Genomic DNA, 25,648 nt, shown 5'->3' on the forward strand with positions numbered 1-25,648 from the left:
TTTTGCTGCCTTGCCCAAGCTTGCATTTAGTGTAGAATAATCGGAAGGAATTTATGGACTTAAATATTGTTTGATTTGTATTTATTTTTCGTGACTTGCTTAACCTTGCTCTATTTTGCATTTCTATCGTTACGTTTTTGTTAGTTTTTTTATTCACTACTGGACATCTGTGAACAAATAGCTTTATTGCTCATCGGATTCCTCCTCCTGCTGTCTAACTCAAGATTATGATTCTCATGAAGTTCGTAAAAGAAAGCACTAAAAAAAACACACAAACGAGCATCATCATCATCATCACCATCGTCGTCATCATCATACCCCTCTATAGCTGCGGCTACGAATCGCGAGCTACCTCCTCCACTCTCCGCAGCCACGTGGGAATATTTCGCGACAAATGAACCTCCACGGTCCGACGGCGGCCACGCGCCTCTCCCGGCCACACGAGGGGGGGGGGTGGTGGGGGGTGGTGGGGGGTGGGGGCGTTGCAGGGAAGCGTCTTACCCCGCGACCTCGCGCCTTCTCGTCGCCTTGTCAATTATTCACGGCAGCCGGCAGGATGCATCTGCTTTATCGCGGGCTCGCTCGGAGCTGCGGGAGCGTGCCGGGCAAATTTCTCGATGAAATATTAATGCCCTGAGAGAGGGGGGGGGGGTCGTGGGGGGTGTGGGGGGAGGGTTTTGTCGTCTACTGCGCGGTAGTGACCACACGCGGTGCTGCCGGAGCCGCTCACGGCGCCTCAGCCACGAGCCGGCAGGCGCGTTCCGAAATCTCAACGTGGATGCACAAAACACGCGCTTGCGTGCGTTCGTCTGAGCCGCGCGCTCTGTTGACGAAGAGGTAAGTGTCAATCCACTGCTGGATGAAGGCCTCCCCTCTCCCACCCGCCCCAAGGCGTTGGCCCCACGAGCCGATCCGATCGGTTGGCTCAGAGTTGGGCGTCATCTCGGTCGCGTTTCGCTCGCCTGGCTGCCACTCCTGCGTGGGTGTCGACCAGCGGGCGTCGCCTCTTCTGGAGACGTGCCCAGCCCAAGACCCGCTTCGTTTACCTCGTCAGTTTGAGAAGAGTTCAATTCCATTCGTTGTGGTATATATCCCCCCAAATTGAATCCCGGGTGCGCTGTTGGAGTCGCGTCACAGGATGAAGGAATCCGTTTGGAACTCTCGCGGAGCAGTGCAAAGCATGCCCGCGTTAAAGAACGGTCCGCGGAAGCGAATGTTGCAGAAGTACCTCTGAGACCTCTGGTCCGCACGGTTAAGGGGTGGCACTTTCCCTAACCGCTGTGCCGCTGAGAGTAATGCTCGTCGCATGGCAGTTAAACAGTTGTTTGTAATTCTCATCTATATATATAAAAAGGAAATTTGTGAATATGTGTGTCTGTTCGAAATGTTTAGCATGCTTCCCAACATGCAACAAACTTGAAATTTGGCATGTGGGTAGCTTCCAGACTGTACACAATGCAAAAAGTATAAAAGTAGACTTTTGTATTTGGGGGGGGGGGGGGGGGCGCAATAATGGATATATTTTGCACGGCAAATGAGCGTTGACGTCACATCTGTGATGTCACCCGCACGCGGCAGCGTCACGCAGTGTGCCTGCTGACGTCACGCATCCCCCCCCCCCACCCTCCACGTAGGCCGTGTATTAATCCAAGACAAGAATCCAAGTCCCGGGCGAAGCCAGGTAGTAAAGCTAGTCTGGAAAAGAACCAACGTTAAGGGCAGAACTACATTTCACGTGATGTTTGTGAAGTCATTGATGACCGGGCTGAGGCCATCAACTCACCGCGATCGAGGCACGCGGCTTAATCGAGAGAGTGGCTGACACCTGGATGAGAATTCCACGTTTATTTGGCGGTGCCGTCTCAGCGCTCTGACCCCGTGAATCGGCCGGCCACCTCAAGCGGTTGTCGCGTTCGGGAGCGTGGGAGGGAGGGAGGGAGAGGAGGGAGGGAGGAAGGGAAGGAGGGGAGGGAGATCCTATTAGTCGCAGTGTTATCCAGAATTATTTGTAGGAAATGGTTGCGGATGATGGGGTTTTTGTGGACTCCTGCAGATAATAGGAGTCGTGGATAATAGGACCACGGATAAGAGGAGTTATTTGTGGTTGTGTTCAGAACACCAGTGTTTCGAACAGAGCTGCAGTGTTATTGTTGGTGCATTATTATCCAAAAGTACTGCGCACGTGAATTGCGTTTGGATTTTTTTCAGTAAATCTATGCTAAGTTTTGTCATTTAAGTTTTCCATTAAACGTGGCGTGGGCATTACCTAATATACATAACTGCTTGAAAAAAAAGGAGGGAGGAGATGGAGGGAGGGAGGGTAGGAGGGGAGGGAGGGCTGGTGGGAGTCTCTGATAAACCATTGCTCAGTGTCGACGCCACCCAACGCCGAGTAGGTTATGTGTAATGTATCGACTCACTTTGCTGCGGGCTCTAAGCGAGGAAAGTGCTGCATTCATCAGAGCCGCGGAGACGTCAGCTTTAGCAATATCGCAAGCGAGCCTCTTTGGGGTGCATTGTTGTTGCGTGTTGTTGTTGTTGTTGTTTTGCTGTTCTCGTTGTTTGTTGTTGTTGGTCGTTTGTTGTCGTGTTTTGTCGTTGTGTCCTATGAACACTTTACCCACAACCTCGTCCGATCTGCGAAGCTAAGCGGGGCTTAGCCTGGACAAGAGCGCTTGGTAGGGGGGGGGGGCACCCACGCGTGGGACATGCGCAGTCGCCCATCGCTGAGCCATGGCGGTAGCAGGCGGGGAGGGGGGGGGTACAGCAAACGCCACTGTTGTCCTGTACTCTGCTCCCACGTCTATGCTCCCCACCTTCGCCGTGTCACCGCCAATGCCCAGCAGGGTGCTGCAGCAGCAGCCCAGTGCGGTCCACTCACCGCGCTGGGGAGATACAAAGGCGACGCCGCGCTCGGCGTGGGGAGGCCCTCACTCATCCAGCAGTGGAGCGGCATCGCGTGCAAGTGCTGTGGGACGCGGGGCAGGCGGGGTGACCGGCCCCCGTTGCTGTTGCTGCTGTTGTTGTTGGTGGTGCGGGCTGGAGAGGAGATTGTCTGATGCTGTACGGGAGGATGTGGAGCTGAGTGGACTTGGTACCAGCGGTGTCAGGATCGGCCTCTGTGGAGGAGGCTCGTGAAGGACGCTACTGGGCAGTTGGAGGCAGTCGCCCTCCAACAACAACGGAGGGCAGAGGAGCGACGCTCACAACGCAGTTGTTGCATCAGCCAGTCATCTCAGTCAACCCATGCGCACCCCTGTCAGCGAGCCTTCGACACTTCACGTGGAACCTCAAAGTGCACCTGGCCTGGCACAGGCGCCAGTCGTGACGTCGCCGCCGCTTGGTGACGGATGTCGAGGCTGTCGGTGGTGGTGGTGGGGGTGGTGGGGGTGGTGGTGGTGGTGGTGGGGGTGGTGGTGGTGGTGGGGGTGGTGGGGGTGGTGGTGGTGGGGGTGGGGGTGGTGGTGGGGGTGGGGGGTGGTGGTGGGGGTGGTGGTGGTGGGGGTGGGGGTGGTGGTGGTGGGGGTGGTGGGGGTGGGGGTGGTGGTGGTGGGGGTGGTGGTGGTGGTGGGGGTGGTGGTGGTGGGGGTGGGGGTGGGGGTGGTGGGGGTGGTGGTGGTGGTGGGGGTGGTGGTGGGGGTGGGGGTGGTGGTGGGGGTGGTGGTGGTGGTGGTGGTGGGGGTGGTGTGGGTGGTGTTGGGGGTGCCGCGGCCCGGGCTCGCGTGACGGAGGTCTCGTTGGTGGCCGCGGTGTCGCTTCACTCGTAAACACGCGGTGGCCTGCAGCTGGCGCGGTGCTGTACGGTGTCAGCTCGGCGCACACAACGCCGTCTTCCACGTTAAACCGAGCAAGGCGGGACGGGGTCCAGCTGCCGAGTTGCGTGGACTTGGCTGTCACTGGAGGTCGTCGCTTTCTGCGAAACGGCAGCTTCCTCGATTGTGCCACCGAAATGACCCCGACACGTCATCGATGTAACGCGAATATTTATTTTAGAAAGCTAATGAATTAAACAATGCGCGTCACATCTTAAAAAATATATGGACAGCAAATTATCGTCGCAAAGTAGTTAGTACGCTTCGTAAGTGTACCATCGACCTGCGACTGGATTGTAAACGAATTTCCCAATGAACGTTTTCCAGTTTTGGCAATAGACTGGAGTAGCTACGTGACTGGTAGCCGCAGCCACAGCAGGATGAGGTTTTACTGGATGTGGTGTGCCGCGTGTGACCGAGCCGGACAGACCCGTCTGAAATGAAGCCATCACTTTTTTAAAGTAACTTTCCAAATGCATTCAACATTGGCGACGTTGACTGCACGGTTCGGAGACCTGGGCACTGAAACAATCTGTGCTTATGTCTCTCGTTTGTGCTTGCTAGTCCTGCGTTATCCCAGCTCCGCCTCCACCCCATCTGGAAAACAGCACCGAGGCTCTCATTCCAGAAGCCCACAGGAGCTGTGGGTGCAGGGAGGCCGTGGGTGTGTTGCGACGTCTCCGTTTCCTCCCTCCCCCCCTCCCTCTCTCTCTCCTTTCCTCCCTCATCTCCTCCCTCCTCCTCTTCATCCCTGGCTCTCCCATCAGCCTCCCTACATCCATCTCTCTGCTTCCCCCACCTCCCCCCCCTCCCTCCTCCATCTCCCTCCCTCCTCGCCTCCCTCCCTCCCTCCATCCTTCTTGTCCCTCCACCCCTCCCTCCCTCCCGTGGAATTATTAAAAACACGAAACAAAAATCTTTCCTAAAACAGAACGAGAGACATAGGCTTGGGAGGAGGAGGAGGGGGGAGGAAATCAACCGCGCTTCGATGCTCAGCCGCATGGAGCGGCCTCTCACCGCAGAGTGGGCGTCTCGGCTCGGCTCGAGAACGGAGCCACTCTGCTCTCGAGCCGTTCTCCGCGGGTCACTGGCTGCCCCTGGGTGGCCTGCAGTGCGGCCCCGACAACACCCGGCACGGGACAACGCTCCCTGCAGGCGATGTGGCGAGAGCCCCCGCGTTCATGATGTCTTATCGGTGGAAGGGCCCCCCCCCCACGCCCACGCCTACTGCAAGCTAGTGAACAACACTGGCGTAGAGCGAAGGGCAGGGACACTGGGGGTGCAGGGGGGGGACCCTTTGAAGTCCCCCTCCGAGCCCCCCCACCCCCATTATCCCCCCGGCTCCCATAGCCGAGTGATGCTCGTGAGAGCTTTGCGTGCCGCGCGGTGGGCAGCGTCAACTTTAATCGTTTCCAGAACGAGAAAGGAAAAACAACAAAAACCACACGACGTTCAATATGTAAGCGGTGGTCGTTCGAGTGCGCCACCTCTGAGTTTACCAAAAACCCGGGACATGCGCCGGGTAGAAACGCATCTCGCAATACCAGAAGAGGGGAGCGCCACGTGTGAGTGCATTGTCGCGAGTGGTTCGTGGTGATCATTATTGTTGTTGATACGCAACTTGCAAAAGCCGGGACTTTTCATGTCCTGACTGACACAATTCCCAGGACAGCAGCTACAAGAGGACGATCCTGGGGAGAACAAAAAACCAGAACAGGTGACAACTCCACACACTTGAGTTCTCTGAGGTTGTTATTTTTTTCTTTCAAATTCGCTCTGCTGCTCGAACGAACGGCGCCCATTTCTACGACGCGGCAATTGGTGGCGTTCAAGGTGACGCGGAACGGCGCGTGCCGTCGTGAGAAGGCTGCTGCTGCCGCTGCCGCATGGCAGGCCCCGCAGAGTCAAGTGCTGGAGTCTGCGCTCCTTCAACGGAGTGGGGGGTGGAGAAAACGACACCCCAACTCTCTCTCTCCTGAAGCCCTCTCGTTGTGGTGAGCAGCAGACCTCGACGTAATCTGCGTTTAGCTCCTGAACACATTGCCGCCATACGCAACGATAGAATGGAATTCACTCTTGTCGTTGATGGTGCTGGTGGTAATCTTAATTTTTGGAGCTTTCGTGACTGCAGGAATTATTCTTTGGTTCTTTCGGTTAAGTCACGTCTAAAGATAAAATCATAAATTAAAATAATAGCGACGTTTCGATTGCAACACAAGCAATCATCATCAGGCATAAGAGAAATAGCAACAAAAATCTAACTAGAAAACTATAGACAGACATACAAGCAAACAGACATCACAAGGACACACAGAGAGAGGACACATATCGGCACAGAGAGAGGGGTCGTTTCTGTGACGGCAACAGCAACACGTTGCCGTCCACTCATTGATATGCTAATTTTCTCTGCCCCCTCCCTCTCTCCGTCCCCGCCCCCCCTCCCTATATTTAAGGGACCGTCACAGAAACGACCCCTCTCTCTGTGCCGATATGTGTCCTCTCTCTGTGTGTCCTTGTGATGTCTGTTTGCTTGTATGTCTGTCTATAGTTTTCTAGTTCGATTTTTGTTGCTATTTCTCTTATGCCTGATGATGATTGCTTGTGTTGCAATCGAAACGTCGCTATTATTTTAATTTATTATTTTATCTTTAGACGTGACTTAACCGAAAGAACCAAAGAATAGGTGCTGGTGGTGGCGGTGGCGCAGCGGTTAGCGCTACGCTGCGCAACGAACCCTACGACCCGAGTTCCATTCCCGCTCACGGCCAACACCAGTGACGATTGATCTGAACCGGTCCTGGGCCTCCCCTAGATCGGCCCAGCCTCAATTGAGTGCCTGGTGCGGTGATATAAACATCGTCACTGCGGCCGGGCGTGGTGCTGTCCAGCCACCCCCTCGTGTACCGTTCCGGCCTTCATAGATGATCGCTGACAGCTCATGCTCTAACAGTCTGTGCAGCCTATACGGGGGATCTTTCTCTTTGGTGGCGGTGGTTGCCCTGCCCCAGTGCTCCGTGTCCGGATCGCCCGAGGGGCGACTCGTGGGGCGTGCGGGGTGCGTGTGGGGTCTGTGCAGGGTCCGTGCGGGGTGCATGCGGGGTCTATGCAGGGTGCGTGCAGGGTGCGTGCGGGGTGCGTGCGGGGTCGTGCGAGCATTGGCGTCGTCTGGCGCTGGTCCTGCTCCGGCTGTCCCGAATCGCTTCTGGCGAGCAGTGCGTGTGCCCTGGTTGCGACAACGCGGTTTGGTAATAATAATTTCTGGGAAGCGGCGTGTGTACGGTTTTTTTCGTTTTGTTTTACGGGGAGCCAGATGTTTCCAGGAAGAACAATTAAAATTTGCACGTTACGGAAACTGTGTGCGCATCATTGGGGAATGCGATTGTAGTGTCTTATTACATGTGTGGTGACTGACTCAGAGACACTAAGAGTACGAGCCACTCTGTTTATTAACACGGCCTTAACAGTTCACACTGGGTAACTACGGTTCCCAGTCAGGGCAGCTGGTAGACTGCCTGACTGGCGACGCCGAAATGGTGAAGACTGCAGCAGCAGCACGACGGGACCCCCCCCCCACTCCACACGACAGCCCCGAGCTCCCCTCCCGGGGCCCCTCTTATACTGCCAGCGTGGCCTGGCTCCGCCTCCGTACCCGGCCACGCCCCCCTTCTGGAACCTACTAGTGGGTTCTGGATGTGCCCCTTCCGTGACCTTTCACCTACATCCCTCTCTGGTCTATCACGTGGCCTGCTGTCAGACAGGGCTGCTGTAGCTGCAGACCCCATTCCCTGCCAGAAGCCAGCGCTATGCTGCTAAGTGACCGATTCTATGTCACTACACATGTACAGGACACTCTAGTTTTAAGAATAGTATAAAAGTCCCCAACAATGATTTTTTCTCGAATATTTTGTTTTCTTGTTACACCATTACGCATACAGCCACACATTTGGTAGTGGAGCGGTGGTGCAGTGTGGTTCGTACAACGTCATAATAAAAGTTAACCCGGCCACGACTAACATCAGTCGCGAGTTAATGAATATCCGAGCTGGTAATGAGCAACCAACCAACCTATACACTGACCAGCGTGGTGAAGTATGGCCAAACAACCCGATAACAATGTGCACAAAATTCGCGCGGCGAGTCGCAAACACAAGTCAGAGGCAGGCGCGCAATGGGGAAGCCTTCATCCAGCAGTGGATTGACAAAGTCATGGGAGCTATTATTATTATAGTTACACACGTGCAGGTGGGTTCTCGTGTAATTACCCTCATAATAATAATGATGATGCTGTGCAAGCACAATAATCAATCATCTCGATCAAGATTCCCAAACGAATTTCAGTTCCCAAACAATTTGACCGCACGGTCCGCATGGCCACCGAGTCGTGCGACACCAAACCTGGCCCAGCTTCTCTCGGATGGCGGGGGGGGGGGCAAGGGGGGCAAGGGGAGGAGGGGTGGGAAGGGGGGGGGTGGGCAAGGGGAGGGCAGTCTGTAGAGCTGTCAGGGGCCGGGGGGGGGCACCATGGCCGTGACTCACCGCTAAGGAGAGCGAACTTTGTTTGGCGCTAGGGCTCGTTTGTTGGTACAGGGCCCAGCACGTGCAGCAGCACCACCCTAGCGCCGCAACCCGTGTTACAGAGGCCCTCGCTGGGGCTGCGGAGGTTTCACAGCTGCCTGACATCTGCCCGGCGACGTTACGGCGGATAGGCGTGAAGCGTGGAGCTGGCTGTGACTTATCCGAGCGAGTCTGAGCTGGCCCAACCGGATCGGCTTTGAACGCCACTGCCTCCGCGGAGTTACAGCTGCCAAGGTTACGCTGACCAGCCCGGGGCTACAGACCGGCGTCGCTGCCCTTCGCTCTTGAGGAGGAGGGGGAGGTGGAGGGGGAGGAGGGGGAGGTGGAGGGGGAGGGGGAGGAGGAGGAGGGTGGGGGAAGGTGACGGGGCGTCTCCACGCTCGTGAATCAATCGCCGCAGCGGTCGGTTCTCATGTCAAGAGGTCGAATCGTGGTGATGATGATGGTGATTTATAACAATTTAGAACATTTGGTATTCGTGCCATTCTTTTAGCGCAAGGCTACGACGAAGGTGCTTCGCTTGACGGATGGAAATAGCCTGCCAGTAGAGGAGCGACGTTGCTCTGTGTTATCCCAAGTAAGTAAATTGTGGAGCATTTTGCTCACATTTGGACCGTGACGCCGACAGGCGGTGGCCTGCTCATTTCGAATCACATCAGGGAAGGGGGCGACTGTTTGTCACGTTCATTGTACAGCGGAGGGTGCGTCACGGTTGACGCGCCCGCAGTAAGAACCGAGCGGCGAGCGCGCTGCCGCTGGGCCATGTCACTGCCCTAATAGACCCTGTCACCGCCGCACGTGATGACAGTAATTGACTAACAGAATGGGTGTGGTTGGGGGGGATGGTGGTGGTGGTGGTGAGCGCTACCGCTCTGACACGTGCCAAAATAATTGTGCCAGATTAGTGTCACGGAAAAAAGTTCCGAACGGTCCCAATTGCAAAGAAGCACCGCTTAGTTCAGAGGTCATCACTGAAGCAGAAACGCTGCAGCAGTTCCACCCATGTGAACTATGTCAGCACCGTGTCGCTATCACAGGTGAGGAGTGGTCGTGTGGTGGTTCGCGCTCTGCTCTACAACCCCCAGCGGACTGAAATAGAGTCCCATTGTACGGATAACATCAGTGGCGAATTATACCTGGACCTGTTCTGGGTTCCCTCCCCACCATTTTACCAACCCGCACTGACCAGCGTGGTGAAGTATGGTCAAAACGCCCCTATGACCGACACAGCATGGGAAGGATTTTATTTTATGAAGCTGCACGTAAACTCAAATATCCCCCCCCCTGCATAGCCGGAGAGACCACCACTGGGCTGTCTTCATCATCAAGGTTCTCTTCAAACTATCCATCAATTAATTATCTAAAGGACCAATTAGTTCCTCTAACTCCCCCATAGCCTCAGAAGTGCTTCCATTAACAAACAATTACATTTTCCTAAAACCTTGTTTGGTTAAAAAAAAAAATTCCGCGATGCTGCCATTCATCTACAAATTGGTTCCCTCCCTTCACTGCCCCTCTTCACCTCCCCATGAGGCCAAAACACAGCACTGACCTGCACCTGCATCTGGCCTCTTTTCTGGTGGCCCTTGCTGCCACACGCGTGCGCGGTCTTTTCAGCTTCGCGTGCGTTCCGTTTGCGACCGTTAACCACCTCGTGTGTTCGTGGCGCAATACCCCTCGAGGAGCCTGCTCCACTCGCTCTCTGCAGAATCGATGTTGTTGTCTTTGTGTTGCTGTTGCTCTGGCTCACACAGCACCACGGATACCCCGTGTAAAATAGGCGTGCTACTGGCTCAGCGGGAACATCGTCATCCGTGTAACACATCAAAATAAGCTCGAACTAGAGCAATGGATTGAGAGTGGTGGAGCGTTGACTGGAGAGCTTGCTCTGCGCCAAACGCGGAGACACAAGTTCGAGTCGCAACCACGGCTGACATCAGTGGCAAGCGGCAATTATTTATTTGTTTCTGCAAAAATAATTAAGTCCAGGGGATGGTACCGCATCTGATGATGTCACACTGTCGAGGAAGGCGAGGGGAAGCCACCTCGATCAGCCTTGCATAGTCAAGGATCAAGATCCCGCACGCGGCGGAGTGTGGAGCCGTGAGGTGCAGACAGAGAGCGAGGGGGGGAGTTGAGATTGGATGGGGCGGAGGGAGCGTGCGCCATGGAGCTGCTCTTGTGGGTAGAGGACTCAAGCGAGGATATAGATGACGTCACGCCGGTTTCCCACCGTCCTCGTGTTTCCTGCTGTACTCAACACACCCGGGCCGTGCCATCGTCGCCACGCCGCTCAGTCGAGTTGGCCAGATTCGTACATTTTGATAGAAAAACGGTGGCGCTGGGGGGGGCGGCCGGGGGAAGAGGAGGGGGGGGGCTGTGAAAACACAGCTGTTCAAACTTCTAAATCGCGGCTCGTTTTCGCCTCGTTAGCAGAAGCGTCCGAGGGCCGTTCCTCGGCGCATGACATCACCGCGCCCGCAACAATGCCCGCATAGTGCGCGGCGCGGCAGCTGCGGCAAAGCTGTGGCCCGGCCTCTGTGGGACCGCCTGGCGCCTCGACCTGCGATGGCTTTCGCCGCTTTCCAGCGAGGGTTCAACGAGCTGCGTTCCGTCTGTCCGGTCCGGTCCGTCCGTCCGCCTGTGACGTGGGGTCACAAAATAACCCTCGTGACGACGGATCCCATGGTGGGTAGGGTGACGCATTCGGAACACTCCTGCCTCACAGCGAGACGGGCCTGGGTTCGATTCCAGACTTGGTCTACTTTTTGTGGGGAGTCTCTCTGTTTCCCCTCCCCCCCCCCTGTTTTGCGTGAGTTCACTCCTGGTTCTCAAATTTCCTCCCCATAAGCTAAAACAACTGGAAAACAATGTTATTGTTATTTGCCTAACATCGCAACGCTGACAGGTTAACCCGCAAATTACTCAAATGGGAGCACACACACACGCAGCAGCAACATCGCCGTTCTACTTCGTACAACTCGGTAGGACCCTCCTGAAAATTAGTCTTGAGACTCAGCTAAGTCTTCGCCGGGGTGAAACAAACGTCACAACAATTAAATAATGACGTCAAGAGACAAAGTCGATCCAAGGGATTGCTCGAAAATAGCCCTTGCTAGTTGACGACAAAACCAGCGCTAAACGTTTTTGCCACGCCACCCAAGGCGTGCTCCTCCCCTTCCCTGTGACGTCACCACACGTGACGTCACAATGGCCAAGTGATCCCTGGCGGGGAACACGTGCGCCGCTGAGTGCGAAGGGACTGGTGGCCACGGGAGGTAATGACAGGGGAGTCAGCTGTGAGTGCGACGGGACTGGTGGCCACGGGAAATAATGACAGGGGAGTCAGCCTGCAGTGCGAATGTCCTGGTGGCCATGGGAATGATCGAGGATAGGGGCGTGGCCAGGTGACGTAAGAGGACGGTGGTAGAACGAGTGGTCTCGGGCCAGCGAGGAGGTTCGGGAATATGGGCGTGGTCACGGGACAGGGGCGTGGCCACGCACCCTATATAAGGAGAATAGGCGGGAGACTTGGGGCTGCTGAAGTGGGGCCTCCGCCTGTCCGAGTGTGAGCACGTGGCTCCCTAATAAAGAAACCACCTGAAGACAAGTGCGTCCAAGTCGCCTTTACATATGGAATGAGTCAATGCTTTGACGCATACCCGAAACTGAATACACCATCGCCATCCCAGCGCGGGTCAAGAATAGAAAATGTCGGTCCAGCCGAGTTCGTCCGACACCGTGGCGCGTTCCGAGCACTGCCCCACCGATCATCATGATTGCAACCCCCTGTCGATTAACTTCAGATGCAGGTAGCTGCCCTGCAATTTCTTACGAACGCCACTGCCGGCAGAAGGGCCTCCCTCCACGCCAGAGGCAGCTCTTAGGAAAAAGCCCAGGTTAAAAAAAAGCCACTTCATAATTACACAGGGGGGAGGGGGAGGGGGTGTGGAAACGTGGGTGAGGGGCGGAGGGGGGTAACGGGACGGTTCGGTGTTGGCGTGCCGGCTTCGTGTGCCAGCACGCTCGGACAGGCTGCAGGCGGGCGGGCGGGCGGGCGGCGCTCCACATGTTCTTCACGGGAGTGCGAAACCGCTGCGCCTATTGCGTGTTGCGTGTTTCGCGTGGACGGCCACGTCTCCAGGCCGTCACGCGCCCTCTGTCCGAGCTTCACGTTCGGCGCTTTGGTAGAGCGGAGCGGCTCGCGTTCGGAAGCATCGCGAGTTGGCATCGTGGTTGTGGCGGGGTTCCCCCAGATACATCATCCCTCCTCCGCGTATCGCTTCGGAGGGGAAGTCAACCGAAGTTGACCTCTGGATAGACTCGCCCCAGCCATAGTAATGTGGAATTGGCCACCACTGGGTCAAGGTAGTAAACAGGAGATGAGCACCACTGCCTCGGTGATCATTCGAGGTGGTTATCGCCGTGACTATTGAATTGTGCGTGAGTGTGGTGTGGATGGGGTCCACCAGATACCCGTGATTGGCTATTGGCTAAAGTAACCCAACAAAAAAAGACTTCAATTAATTAGTTCAACCAATACGTTATTGTTTTTATCGCACACATGTCACGAGACATTGTTCTGAGTTACCATCATCATGGTCGTCGTCATCATGTTGGTCTTGACGTCATGTGGCGCTGATCGCACGATCAGTATATCGTTGGTGGACATGACTAAGGGAAATCAAACAAAGCCATCCACAGTCAAATATCTTATTCTGTTCGCTAAGGGACCTTAAAGATGCATGTGTGAATCTTAGAGCCCATGTAAACCAGGGGAAACACGTGTAACCTTTCATATTTAAACAGAGTCGCAGTGTCTTACACGGGATCGGGGACACGTGCGGGCAGCCGATTAAGAGAAGGCAATGGATCCCATCTCCTCTGTCGCTTGCGCCATTTTCACCTGGGCTGGGACATCGCTGCCGCAACTCAAGTCACGTACATCGGCAATTACTCCATGGAATGTTTGAAAAGATTAAGCAGATTGTTGCCTCTGCCTGCGGCGTCCCAGTCTCGCTCTGCCGTACTCTCCCTCTCTCTCCTTCCCTCCCTCCCGAGCAGGGCACGGCGACCTGCTCGCGTAATCTCCACAATCTCCGCTCCTCCATGCCACCCGTTGGTGGTGGGCGGTCTCAAATGACATCTCTGGCTATCCCCGGTATCAGAAATTATACATTTGTCTCCCCAACCGACACATATTTATGCCGCCTAGGAACCAATATTTGTAACAAAACCTTCATGTCAAGAACACTTCCCAAACTCTTTGGTGATAATAAGCAAAACATCGACTCGTTTATTCCGGAAAAGCACACCGAGTACAATTACTCTTTTGTCCTGAGGGTTTCGAGTGGTATTTGGCCTACTCTTCCACGTTGACTTGACGCTTTGGAAGACGAGGGACCAACAACAACTTTACCCCACCACACCGCCACCTGCCAATCGACTCGCTGTGCTCCACGCATAGAAGCTGATTTTTAGAACCTTGCACCGTCGTTGCAAATGCCGCGCCTGGAGATCGTGTCGCATCGGCCACCTCTGGGTTGCAAGTCCAGTGAGCTGAACATTATACCCGCGGTGGCAGCTCCCTGTATAAATAACTACAGGGGAACACGTTCACTGGTGGGAACAGATATCCGTTCCCCCTGGGGGGACACGAATTGGCGGACGATTGAACCAATAATTAGCGACATGAGCCACTCCGCCCCTTCTCACCCTTCTCCCCTATCACCACCTCACTCCGCCCAGGGGTCATCCAGCCCGGTGGCACTGCACTGAGGGCACGTGGCTCGCAATCAGGAGGTCATCAGTTGACATCTCCGTTGGGGGCCGATTACGCCAATCGGCAACCCCTGCAGGGTCGATAAAGCGAGCACCGCCTGCGATGCCAAGGTGGCTCAGAGGCGAGACCACTGAACCGGCAGCGCTGAGACCTCTGGCTGCGAAATGGGGCACCGGCTTCTCACGTGGGGCGAGTCCACGTGCTGGACCAGGTCACCGGTGGCTGAGCAAAAAAAGTCACGTAAAATGTGCTCTTTCACTGAACTTGATAACATTCCAGCTATGAGTAATTGAGGTGGTTTTTTGGGGGTTACGCGTTAAACATTCCAGCTATGAGACTAACACGTGTCGGTTTGATTGACATGCGCCGAACACCTTGTGCATGGCTCATACCACGCGTGCCCTCTCGTGTGGGTACAGACACGCAAATGAAGTGGCCGTAGACGTAGCCCACTGATGTGCTCTTCCGGAGCGAGCTGCAGAGTTTCCAATGTAAATGTCTTCCTCTCCTTATATGACGATGCCGATGGCAGAACTGGAATATAATGGTGAGCGGGGAGGGGGGTATTGTATTCTTATTTTGTAAAGTAATTACCACTTTTTGGGAAGTCAACCGTGGAGAGACTGGCCCTGGACATAGAATCGTGGAAATTCCAACATTGTAACAGGGCTAGCAACAGAGGTGCGCACGTTTTCCCATTCACGCACGGAATCACTTTGACTTGTCATCATCGTCCTCATCATCATCACCACCGACGTCATCATTATCAACATCCTCATCATCATCATGACCAACGTCATCATCATCATTAACATCCTCATCACCAACGTCATCATCAGTATCAACATCATCATCGTCAATACCAACGTCATCAATGCCATCATCGTCGTCGTCTCCGTCGTCTCCATCATCAACCCTTCCCGCATTGCCGCGCCATGGCGGCACAACTCCACTCGGCCCCTACAGCTGCAATCCATTTAGCCGCTTGCACGCTGCGCCCCCCCCCCCTGGCTCCGGTTACCTCCCCGTGTCCCCACCACCACCACTCCACCCTCCTCCTCCTCCCTCGCACGCCCTTCCGCCGTGCTCCGAGCTCCGCCGCTTCTATAGTTTTACACATTCGAACTCCTTTCCCAAAACAACGGCGGGGTCCTCTGACGAGATGCAGGCCTCGCCCGAGAGCCGTGGCCAGGAATGTGAATGCTGGGCCACGCTGGGCCACGCTGGGCCACGCGGCTCACGCCCGGTGGTGGCGGGCGGGGTTCCAGCGCCGGTAAGGTCCTGCTGCAGTTGTTGCTGCTGAAGCTGCAACTGTTGATGCCGCTGCTGCAGCTGCAATTGCTGCAGCTACTACCGCTGCTGCTGCAGCTGCAGTTGATGCCGCTGCTGCAGCTGCAGTTGCCGCTGCAGCTGCAGTTGCTGCAGCTACTACCGCTGTTGCACTTGCAGCAGCTGTTGCTGCGACCGTTCTTCCCACCGCCATCTATGCTGCTGTCCCATCACGGCCCCGTGTGTGTACCCAGAGCCAGATGAAGTTTTATGGGGGGGTCCTCTTACTGGGGGGGGGGGGGGCTAGGTGTTACAGTCTCATCCCACTCACCGAGTACTTACACTTCGCACGGTTGGCTACGTACGGTGCGAAAGAAGTTCAACATATTCAGGAGCGGCTGGATACATGGACCACCCCCCTATTCCGCCCCTAAATATTCGCCCCCCCCCCCACCATCAGCCAACGATTTGCCATGCTCAAGGTTAAACGAGTGGCGAGCGTGAGAAGGCAAAGTTGGCGCAGAGAAGAGTGCGGTGGAGATGGCAGCAGCGAGACGTCACCACAGAGTTCGGAGCCTGCTGCTTGGCGTCAGCAGCAGCTGGGGAGGGGGGGGGTCGGAGGGAGCTGCAGAAAGTGGAGGGAGTGGCGGGGGGGGGCAAGCATTTGTCCAGTAGTGGGAAGTCACCGTCTGACAACAGCAGCAACAACAACAACAGCGACTGCGAACAACAACAACAAGAGAATCGATCAACGGTGACTGCGGGTGTCGTCCTCTCGCGGCCGGCGCGTCAAACGGCGCTGCCGGGGTTCCGGTGTCTGCGCGTCGCTTCACGGCGGCATCTCTCGCGCGCCCGCCCGAGTTCAAAGCCGACGGAGCCCCGCGAGCCACGCTCGCTGCCCTGTGGCGGGGGACCGTCTGCCACGGGAAATGGGCACAGTCGACCCCACGGTGTGCGGGTTGGGGGTGACGCGCGCTCAGAACCGCGTCTCGTGGCGAGGCCGCGTCATTTACCCCGAAGATGCCGAGTCCCGGCACCCACTTGCCCACAGTGGTGGCGTTGTTGTGACCTTTTATATATTTTTGTAAAACAAATAACCACCCTTGTTTTTTTTGTAACGGACATTTGCCCGCGCATTCCTCGTTCGGGATGACGCACGGGCGAGCAACATCGCTCCCTACCGGAACAACTCGATCCGTTCGCGAAACACGGTAGCGTTGTGAGTCTGCAGGAGTGCCGCGTCTCGTGTCATATTGGTCAGGGCATTGAAAGTCAAATTTCCGTTGCCAATCCACTGCTGGATGAAGGCTTCCCCACGCCGTCGCAGTCGAGGGGGTTGTTTGGCCATACTTCACCACGCCGGTCAGTGCGTGTTGGCGAATGAGAGGCAACGCCCAGGACCGGTTCAGATGTGTCTCGCCACTGATGTTATCCGGGATTCCAACTCGAGTCGCAGAGGCCACAGTGCGGCGCGCTAACCACTGCCCCACCACTCCCCCCCACCCCTAGCTTCTCTATCCATACAAACGCGCGAGTCTGGATCATTCTTTTGTCGTGCGTAGGGCGGTAATACGATCCAGTCCTCCTGCAATTTCCAGCCACACCCAACCTCTCATCATCCACCCACCCACCACATTTCTGTCGTCTCATTAAAGAACCTCTGTTTGGCTCGACGAGGCTCTGGAGGTGTGTCCACTCACTGGGCGGTCGGGAATTCCAAGAATCTCGCCAGTCCGTCCGTCCGCGTGTCCGCGTGTCGTGCGACCTCCCTGATTGTGTCTCAATCGGGGCGCTTTAGCGAGCACATGGAGGGGGGTGGAGGGGGAGGGGGTCAAACGAAAGTTCAATTCTCGGCGGTGTCTCTGCCTCTTGATGAACGCTTTGTTGACGCAGAGAGGAATCTCACGACTCCTCTTCAGGAGGGTCCTGCCAAGGACCGTGATAAATCAAGGATAATTAGTTGCACGTGTAGACGACATTGTGCCTGTGTGTGTGTTAATACAATACGCTATGTACCTGGTGACCTAGGTTTGATTCCCAACCCTTGTATAACACCAGCTGCAAGTGGCTATCCGCACCTAGCTTGGCCCTCCTTTAGGTAAATTCAGCCTTAAACGAATACCCAGGTGCTGTTTGTGAACATCGGCACGGGAGTGGTGTGGGCGTGGTGCTGGTCACGTTACCTTACATTCATCCTCAACATCATCGGCCACGGTCAATCCACCGCTGGATGAATGCCACCCCAAGCCACCGCCCCCTCCAAATGACCTACAGCACCTCAGCGTTTACACGAATTGCATCGCTTCTTCATTCATCTGTTACCACCTCTCGCTGCGTGCCATTCCGTACTTAATAATAGGCGCTCGCAAAAACATCACCTGCGCCCCAGCTGTGTTTATGGCTCCACCGGAGAGGAGGTGGGAGGAGGCGCCGTGGTGACGTCGGGGAGTTCACGGTCTGTCCTCGTGTACACGAGGTCGCGGGCTCGGTCTCGACTCTGACGCCTGCATATTTGATCGCGTAGATATTTTTTTCCGGGTTGTCCGGCTGTTTTTCCCCTCCACATTTCGAGTCAACATGACCCGTTTAGAATATTTGGCTGCCACGTGGTGATGAGCCACTTCGCGTTGAGCGATCATTTGTGGCCACGTCGCTTCTGAAAGAAAGCCACATATCGCCCGGTGGGACTTACCTGGTAAAGTGACAATCGGGAAATAGGTAAATAGACGGCCCGGGTGGGGTTGGGGGGAGGGAATCGTTGTCACCGCCACTGCCGCCTCCGTGTCGATGGAGGCAGTAGCGGATCTGCATGGCCGTTCCCGTGACGCCACGCGGAACCCGGGGACTGCCCTGCCCGCTCGCGGTAGGCGGGACGAGGAGTTTGGAGCCGAGGGAGCCGAGGGAGCGGGGGCGGGGGGGGAGGAAAAGTGGCGGGGCACGATCAATTCACTGCTGAACGGATAAAGGCCACTAATGTTTAGATGGCAGGTGTATGTCACGGAACATTCCTGCGGGGTTTTTTTTTCTTCGTCTTTTGAACGCCATCGTAAGGGCGTTCATGTGACGCGAGGCAGACAATTCATGCATTTAAATGGCTTCTGCGTTGCTTTACCACATGCGTTTGCCTGGGGATGTATTTAGTATACAGTCTATGTTTTTTCATGAATGGATATTGCCAGCTATGGTGATGTAATGGATCAGAAACGCAGACAATTAACGCAGCAAATGGAACAGAAACTGAAGAGTGATTGTAGCGCTGTGCCCTCTTATCGTTTACTCGTTTTTGTAGAATAACAATTCCGATCCTCCCCCCCGCCCTCCCGAAACGACACTCTGGGTGCACCGTTGCCATCGCCTTCACGAAAACCCCCGAAACCCACGGTATGATTTAACATCTCCCATGGTGAACACCACGTCGGGGCACCTTCATCCAGCAGTGGATCATCAAAGCGTATACCAAAGGCGGCTATGTACGAGTAGATATTGACCGTGGTGCCAGGGGGTTGTGGTCACGTTGGCTATCTGTGGTCGCACTACCAGCGGTGGTTATCCTCGGCCGGATAACGCCGGAGCTGCCACTCGTGGGCCAAGTTTTTTTGTTTCGTTTCTTCCTGTGCTGGCACCGCATCAGCTTGAATGTCCACGTGACCTGCGGTGCGGCAGGAATTCAGGAAATGAAACTGGAGCGAGCCGATGAATAAACGCGCGGCGTAGATTTGACGTGGGGAGACGGTGCGCGCGGGCGAGCGTGCGACTCACCACCTCGGCGCCCGGTCACGATGCAAATTCTAACATTCGAGATGACGATGGGAAGTTCCCGTACAATAGGTAACGAAACAAACACAGCCCGACATCGGTAGGACCTCTTCGTTCATCAAAAACTCTGAACATCTCGTAAATATAATTTAATATATTAAGCTTAACCCTAATGATATTCTCGTAAGTTTTGATGCAACTTCTCTGTCCACAAGAGTTCCGGTCAACGAGTCAATTAAATTACTCGATACTCTGGTAACGAACAAAGGTTTAGCCAAAAATATCCAGAGGCTAGCTGAACTCTGTCTAAAGAACAATGACTTCTTGTGGCAAGGTGACTTCTACAAACAAAAGGAAGGAGCAGCAATGGGCTCTCCTTTGTCTCCTGTGATAGCGAATTTGTACATGGAGGATTTTGAAACAAAAGCAATAGCTTCAAGCACACTAAAACCATCTGCTTGGTTTAGATATGTGGATGACACATTGGTGGTTTGGCCACACGGCAAAGATACACTGAACGCATTTCTAAATCATCTCAACTCTAAAAACCCATCGATTCCAGTTCACCATGGAAGTGGAAGCCGACAGAACTCAACCATTTCTGGATATTCTGCTCGGACGGGGTCGAAATGGTAAAATAACACAAAGTGTTTACCGAAAAAAAGCGCATACTGACGCCTATCTGAATGCAGAGTCACACCATCACCCCGCACAAAAATCTGCTCTTATCAAGACGTTCATTCATCGAGCTAAGAAAGTGTCAAATGCTGACAGTCTGAGAAGTGAAATTCAGCATGTTAAAGAAGCACTGCAAATGAACGGTTACAATGATGCACAAATCAACAGGGCATTGAATTCCAAAACCAAATCAAATAACACGAGCATTGAACCTGCCAAGAACTTAAACGATCGAAATACCGTACAATGCGGGAGTAACTGATAAACTAGCCAGATGTTTGGAAAAACTAAACATCAGTATCAGATTTGGCACCGTACATAAAACACAGAAATTAATATCTGGTACAAAATATGTATTACCGAAGCTATCAACAGAAAGTGTGTACAGGATTAACTGCACGTGTGGTAAATGTTATGTTGGGCAAACAGGACGAATGATCAGCACAAGACTAAAAGAACATCAGAGAAATATTAAATTCTCCCAAATACAACTCAGTAGTAGCAGAACACGCGTGCCAACAAGGACACTCAATTGATTTTTATAATGTTGAAGTTCTGTGCAAACTAGCTACTACTGGCCAAGTCTAATTAGATAATCTATCGAAATTGAAAGGAATAAAAAATAACTTTAACCGTTCGGATAGCTACCGCCTTAGTGCTGCGTGGAAACGAATCATCAAATAATACATTATTTAAATGCATGCCTACAAAGGGCAGCATATTTAAATTGGGATGACCGTTGGTGGGGCTATTTTAACACACAGAATAGTCAGGAAGGACAAGTTCAAAGGGCTCCTATAATGCAAATGCATAATGTGCGTTGCCTCGGTAACCCCCCCCCCACTTCGCACAGGAGCGCAGAAGCGTGGTCACCACATCTACGCCTCTAAATAAGGAACGAAACAGTTAGAATTCTCCACAAATCTGGCTGTCGCCTGATGAAGCTAGTTGTAATTACTGGCGAAACGTCGTACTCAGATTGTAAATGGTGTTGCTTGGCTCTCCAACACACCGGTGTGCTGCACTAGTGACGAATTGGCACGTTCTGTTTACGTGACAACCCTTACTAGTTGGCTCTGTCGGGTGGTGGCGGGTTTTAACGACACATTTATATATTTACGCGATCTAACCCAAAAAACGTCTATTATGGAGCAGTTAAATTTCGATTTAAAGCTTTCGTGACTGCAGGGATTCAGACGTAGAAGGGAAATAATAATAAAATAATAAGAATAAAACATAATAAAATACAATTCTCACGACGTTTCGGCCACAACGCAAGCAGCCGTCCTCAGGTGAAGAACAGGTCTGTCGGAAAGAGCGTTATTCTCATTTTCAACATCATCGTCAGCCATGATCAATTCACCGCTGGATGAAGGCCTCCTCAAGCCGCCGCCATCTGTCCGCGATGTTACGATGAGAAAACCCCACACAGATGTTTAAAAGTCATCATCATCAAACTCCACGGGCAGAAAGCTCGTAGGTGTTTCCACTTCCCTCTATACTGTGCCAACACGGTGAGGCTATGCCACATCTCTCTGGCACCAATCTCTTATGTCATCCAGACATTCTCTACAAACTCTTCCTCTTACAGTTTCCCCTATTATTCCCATCAAAGTATTAACACACAAACCACGATAACTGTTTGCGATGAGCCGTATTAATAGATGTGATATGCATCGGCGCAGGGGTTGTGAACTCTTTGACCTGAGTTCGATTCCTCGTCGCCCGCCGAACGTGAGTGGCGAGAGGCCGTCTGGACCGGTCCTGCGCGCCGCATCCGCTTCACCAACCCGCATTGACCAGTGTGGTGAAGTATGGTCGATACACCCTAAAGATCGAGACTGCATGTGAAATCCTTCGAAGGGCTGAACATTTAAAAAAAAGTTGTTAAAACATTCGTCTCACAATAATGGACCACGTATCGGCAATTCCTGCTGACGCAGCAACATTAACTACACGTGCACGTGACCCCTCCCCTCGCCTCCATCCGCAGAACGATAAAGTTGGGTACGCCATAGTGCGTTGATTGGCAGTTCGCTGATTGGTAGTTCGCGTGTGGTGGGGTAAAATGTGGGTACTTCAATACTCGTGTGGCCTGCGTGTAAGAGCGGGCTGAACTATCCTCTGGCCGGACTTTCTCGGCCTCCGTCTAGTGGAGGAGGACGCTTCCACCGGCAGTATCGTGAGCGAGCCATTGCAGGGCTGCGCCTATGCCACCAACATCACCAATTTACATTGCTCAGTGGGTGCGAGCCGCTGAGGTCGTTACGGGTTTCTTTTCTCCTTCCCGTTGCTGCAATGTGCACTGATGCCCCCTTTTATTGACAGGGAAATATTTGCACGTAAAATGAAGCTCGATTGATGTAGTCGCAGTTCACCTCCGAGTGTTTGTTCATGAATTCGACCACCCACTCACGCAAACTTACCATCGGGTTTTTCTTTTTTCTAATTTTCGTTCCTCAATTGACCACCGTTATCGCGAGAGTTCGACGAAGTGTCGCGGTAACGGGAAGAGGTACATTGTTGTTGTTCTCTTCAATTCCGTGCAATCCAATCCGCTGAGAGGATTGCCACGACCTCCCCGTTAATCATTGTCCGCCAGATGAAAATGGGGCCCCACGTGTTTAGGAGCAGCAAAAAGCTGCAGAAAAAGTGGAAATATACCCCACAAAAAGTGGAAATATTCCCCACAAAAAAGTAGAAATATTCCCCATGAAAAGTGGAAATATACCCCAGAAAAGTGGAAATATTCCCCATGAAAATTGGAAATATACCCCATGAAAAGTGGAAATATACCCCAGAAAAGTGGAAATATTCCCCATGAAAAGTGGAGATATACCCCATGAAAAGTGAAATATACCCCAGAAAAGTGAAAATATTCCCCATGAAAAGTGGAAATATACCCCATGAAAAGTGGAAATTTACCCCACAAAAAAGTAGAAATATTCCCGATGAAAAGTGGAAATATTCCCCATGAAAAGTGGAAATATACCCCATGAAAAGTGGAAATATACCCCACAAAAAAGTAGAAATATTCCCCATGAAAAGTGGAAATATTCCCCATGAAAAGTGGAAATATTCCCCACAAAAAAGTAGAAATATTCCCCATGAAAAGTGGAAATATACCCCATGAAAAGTGAAATATACCCCAGAAAAGTGAAAATATTCCCCATGAAAAGTGGAAATATACCCCATGAAAAGTGGAAATATACCCCATGAAAAGTGAAATATACCCCAGAAAAGTGAAAATATTCCCCATGAAAAGTGGAAATATACCCCATGAAAAGTGGAAATATTCCCCATGAAAAGTGGAAATATTCCCCACAAAAAAGTAGAAATATTCCCCATGAAAAGTGGAGAAATACCCCATGAAAAGTGAAATATACCCCAGAAAAGTGAAAATATTCCCCATGAAAAGTGGAAATATACCCCACAAAAAAGTAGAAATATTCCCCATGAAAAGTGGAAATATTCCCCATGAAAAGTGGAAATATACCCCATGAAAAGTGAAATATACCCCAGAAAAGTGGAAATATTCCCCATGAAAAGTGGAAATATACCCCACGAAAAGTGGAAATATACCCCGTGAAAAGTGGAAATATTCCCCATGAAAAGTGGAAATATTCCCCTTGAAAAGTGGAAATATACCCCATGAAAAGTGGAAACATTCCCCACAGAAAAGTGGAAATATACCCCATGAAAAGTGGAAACATTCCCCACAGAAAAGTGGAAATATTCCCAATGAAAAATGGAAATATAACCCACAAAAAAGTGGAAATATTCCCCATGAAAAGTGGAAATATACCCCATGAAAAGTGGAAATATACCCCATGAAAAGTGGAAATATACCACGTGAAAAGTGGAAATATTCCCCATGAAAAGTGGAAATATACCCCGTGAAAAGTGGAAATATTCCCCATGAAAAGTGGACATATTCCCCGTGAAAAGTGGAAATATACCCCATGAAAAGTGGAAATATACCCCACGAAAAGTGGAAATATACCCCACACAAGCGTTGTTTTCCTTCCTTCAAACGCTAGCATTTGGTTCTCGTTACTGACCGGGGGAAATGTTTTCTATATTTATTTTTTTCGTCGAGGTTATCTGGGGTCGTGGTCGTTGTTTAACGACTGTTTATGGATTTCCCCGCGAGTTCGCTCGTGCAGTTGTGCGTTTACAAAAAAAGGGGTTACAGGCGCAGCCCTGCAATTGCTCGCTCACTCCACTACCGACGGAAGCGGCCTCTGCTAGAGGGAGCTCCAGCGAGCCCCTCCCTCTCTAGAGGGTAGTTCGGCCTTGTCTTACACATGTTGGGGAGGTGGGGAAGACCCACACTTTACCCCACCACGCACGTGATCTGTCCATCGACTATCTTCCGCGAACCCATTTACACTGCCGGGTGGATAGAGGCGGCGGGAGGGGGGAGGGTGGGATTTAAGAAACTTGGGAATTGTACGTATGCATGTTAAACTTATTTTGCAACCTACGTAGCCAACCATGCTAATGAAAGGTGCGGGGAGAATTGTTTAAACTGCCGCGCCGGGAGAATGAACCGTCGACCTTTGCATTCATATCCAGTGCGCTGACTACGACACACCGTGTCACGACCCACGGATAATTCCCAACGTTGGCTCACGGTCAGTAGTGCACGTGCAGTCCCTATTGTGTCACTTCCCTGCTGTATGAGGGGGCCCTGTCCCCACGCCGTGCGGGTCGTGGGGGGAGGGGGGGTTGATTATTGGACCGCACTTCGCCACGCCGCTCGGTGCGGGTTGGTGAAGGCGGGCAGCAAAGACGTGAGATCACAGTACTGTACAACAATGCATTTCGCGATGACCACTGAAGCTGAAATGTCGCCGCCCCCTCAAGCCTGTGGGATCTCTCCTCGCCCCGAGTTTTCCAGTGTCCTGCCACATTCTAAACTCCCCTTGAGCAGGAATTCACCAAACATCCCGACGTGACCCCCCGGGAGACTCCCCAACGGGGGTTTTGATGCTCGATCGAGGCCTTCCTGGGTAAACGAACGAGGCAGGAATGTCAACAACTGCAGTCATAAATCCGTGTTCGCAATGAACAAACCCTGACAACGATTTGGCCCGTGATTTATCCAGGCCAGTGGAATTAATTTATTTTTAGGTTAAAGGGCTAAATGTCAACGCCGCTAAACGAGCTCACAGCACGATGTTCAGGCACGCACCGCGGATAGTTTTGACACCGCGGCTGGGGTTGCCACCTGTCCTGTTTTTTTTTGTTGCCGGGACGTAATTCTATTGTGGGAGCCATGCGTGGAAATCTGTATGTCTTCCCACGACATTAAAAGTCCAGGTTTTTTTTGTCAATTGCATGATGATAACAACAATTTCAATCTACCGCTAAAAACAACGCGTTCACGTGTTTCTCTCCCTTCGTCTGGTATCGAGGGACAATATTCGTATTCGTGCCACGGCATGTCCCGTTTTGCTGTGTAACGCAGAGGTGGCAAGCCAAGCGGCTACCGCCCTTCAATGGGCCCTCTGAGCCAGGGTCGCGAACGCCGCCTTTGGCCAGGGATTGCGTTTCACGTCCAGAGGTCAGGGGGCGGGCTCTCGGGGCTCGTAAAGTCGCAATCGGCGAGATCCTCTCTGCTTCTCCAAGAAGAATTCGTGACTCCCACCCGGCAGCTCAACTCTCTGGGTTGGTTCCAAATGACTGTGGCTGACTTTGTGTTTTGTTTCTTTCTTTCACGGATGACAAACACGCACGCCGAATCGCGCGACGCGACTTTCCGGTTGCTGCG

This window comes from Lampetra planeri, chromosome 21 (assembly GCF_965212315.1).
Source record: "Lampetra planeri chromosome 21, kcLamPlan1.2.h2, whole genome shotgun sequence".
Lineage (NCBI taxonomy): Eukaryota > Metazoa > Chordata > Hyperoartia > Petromyzontiformes > Petromyzontidae > Lampetra > Lampetra planeri.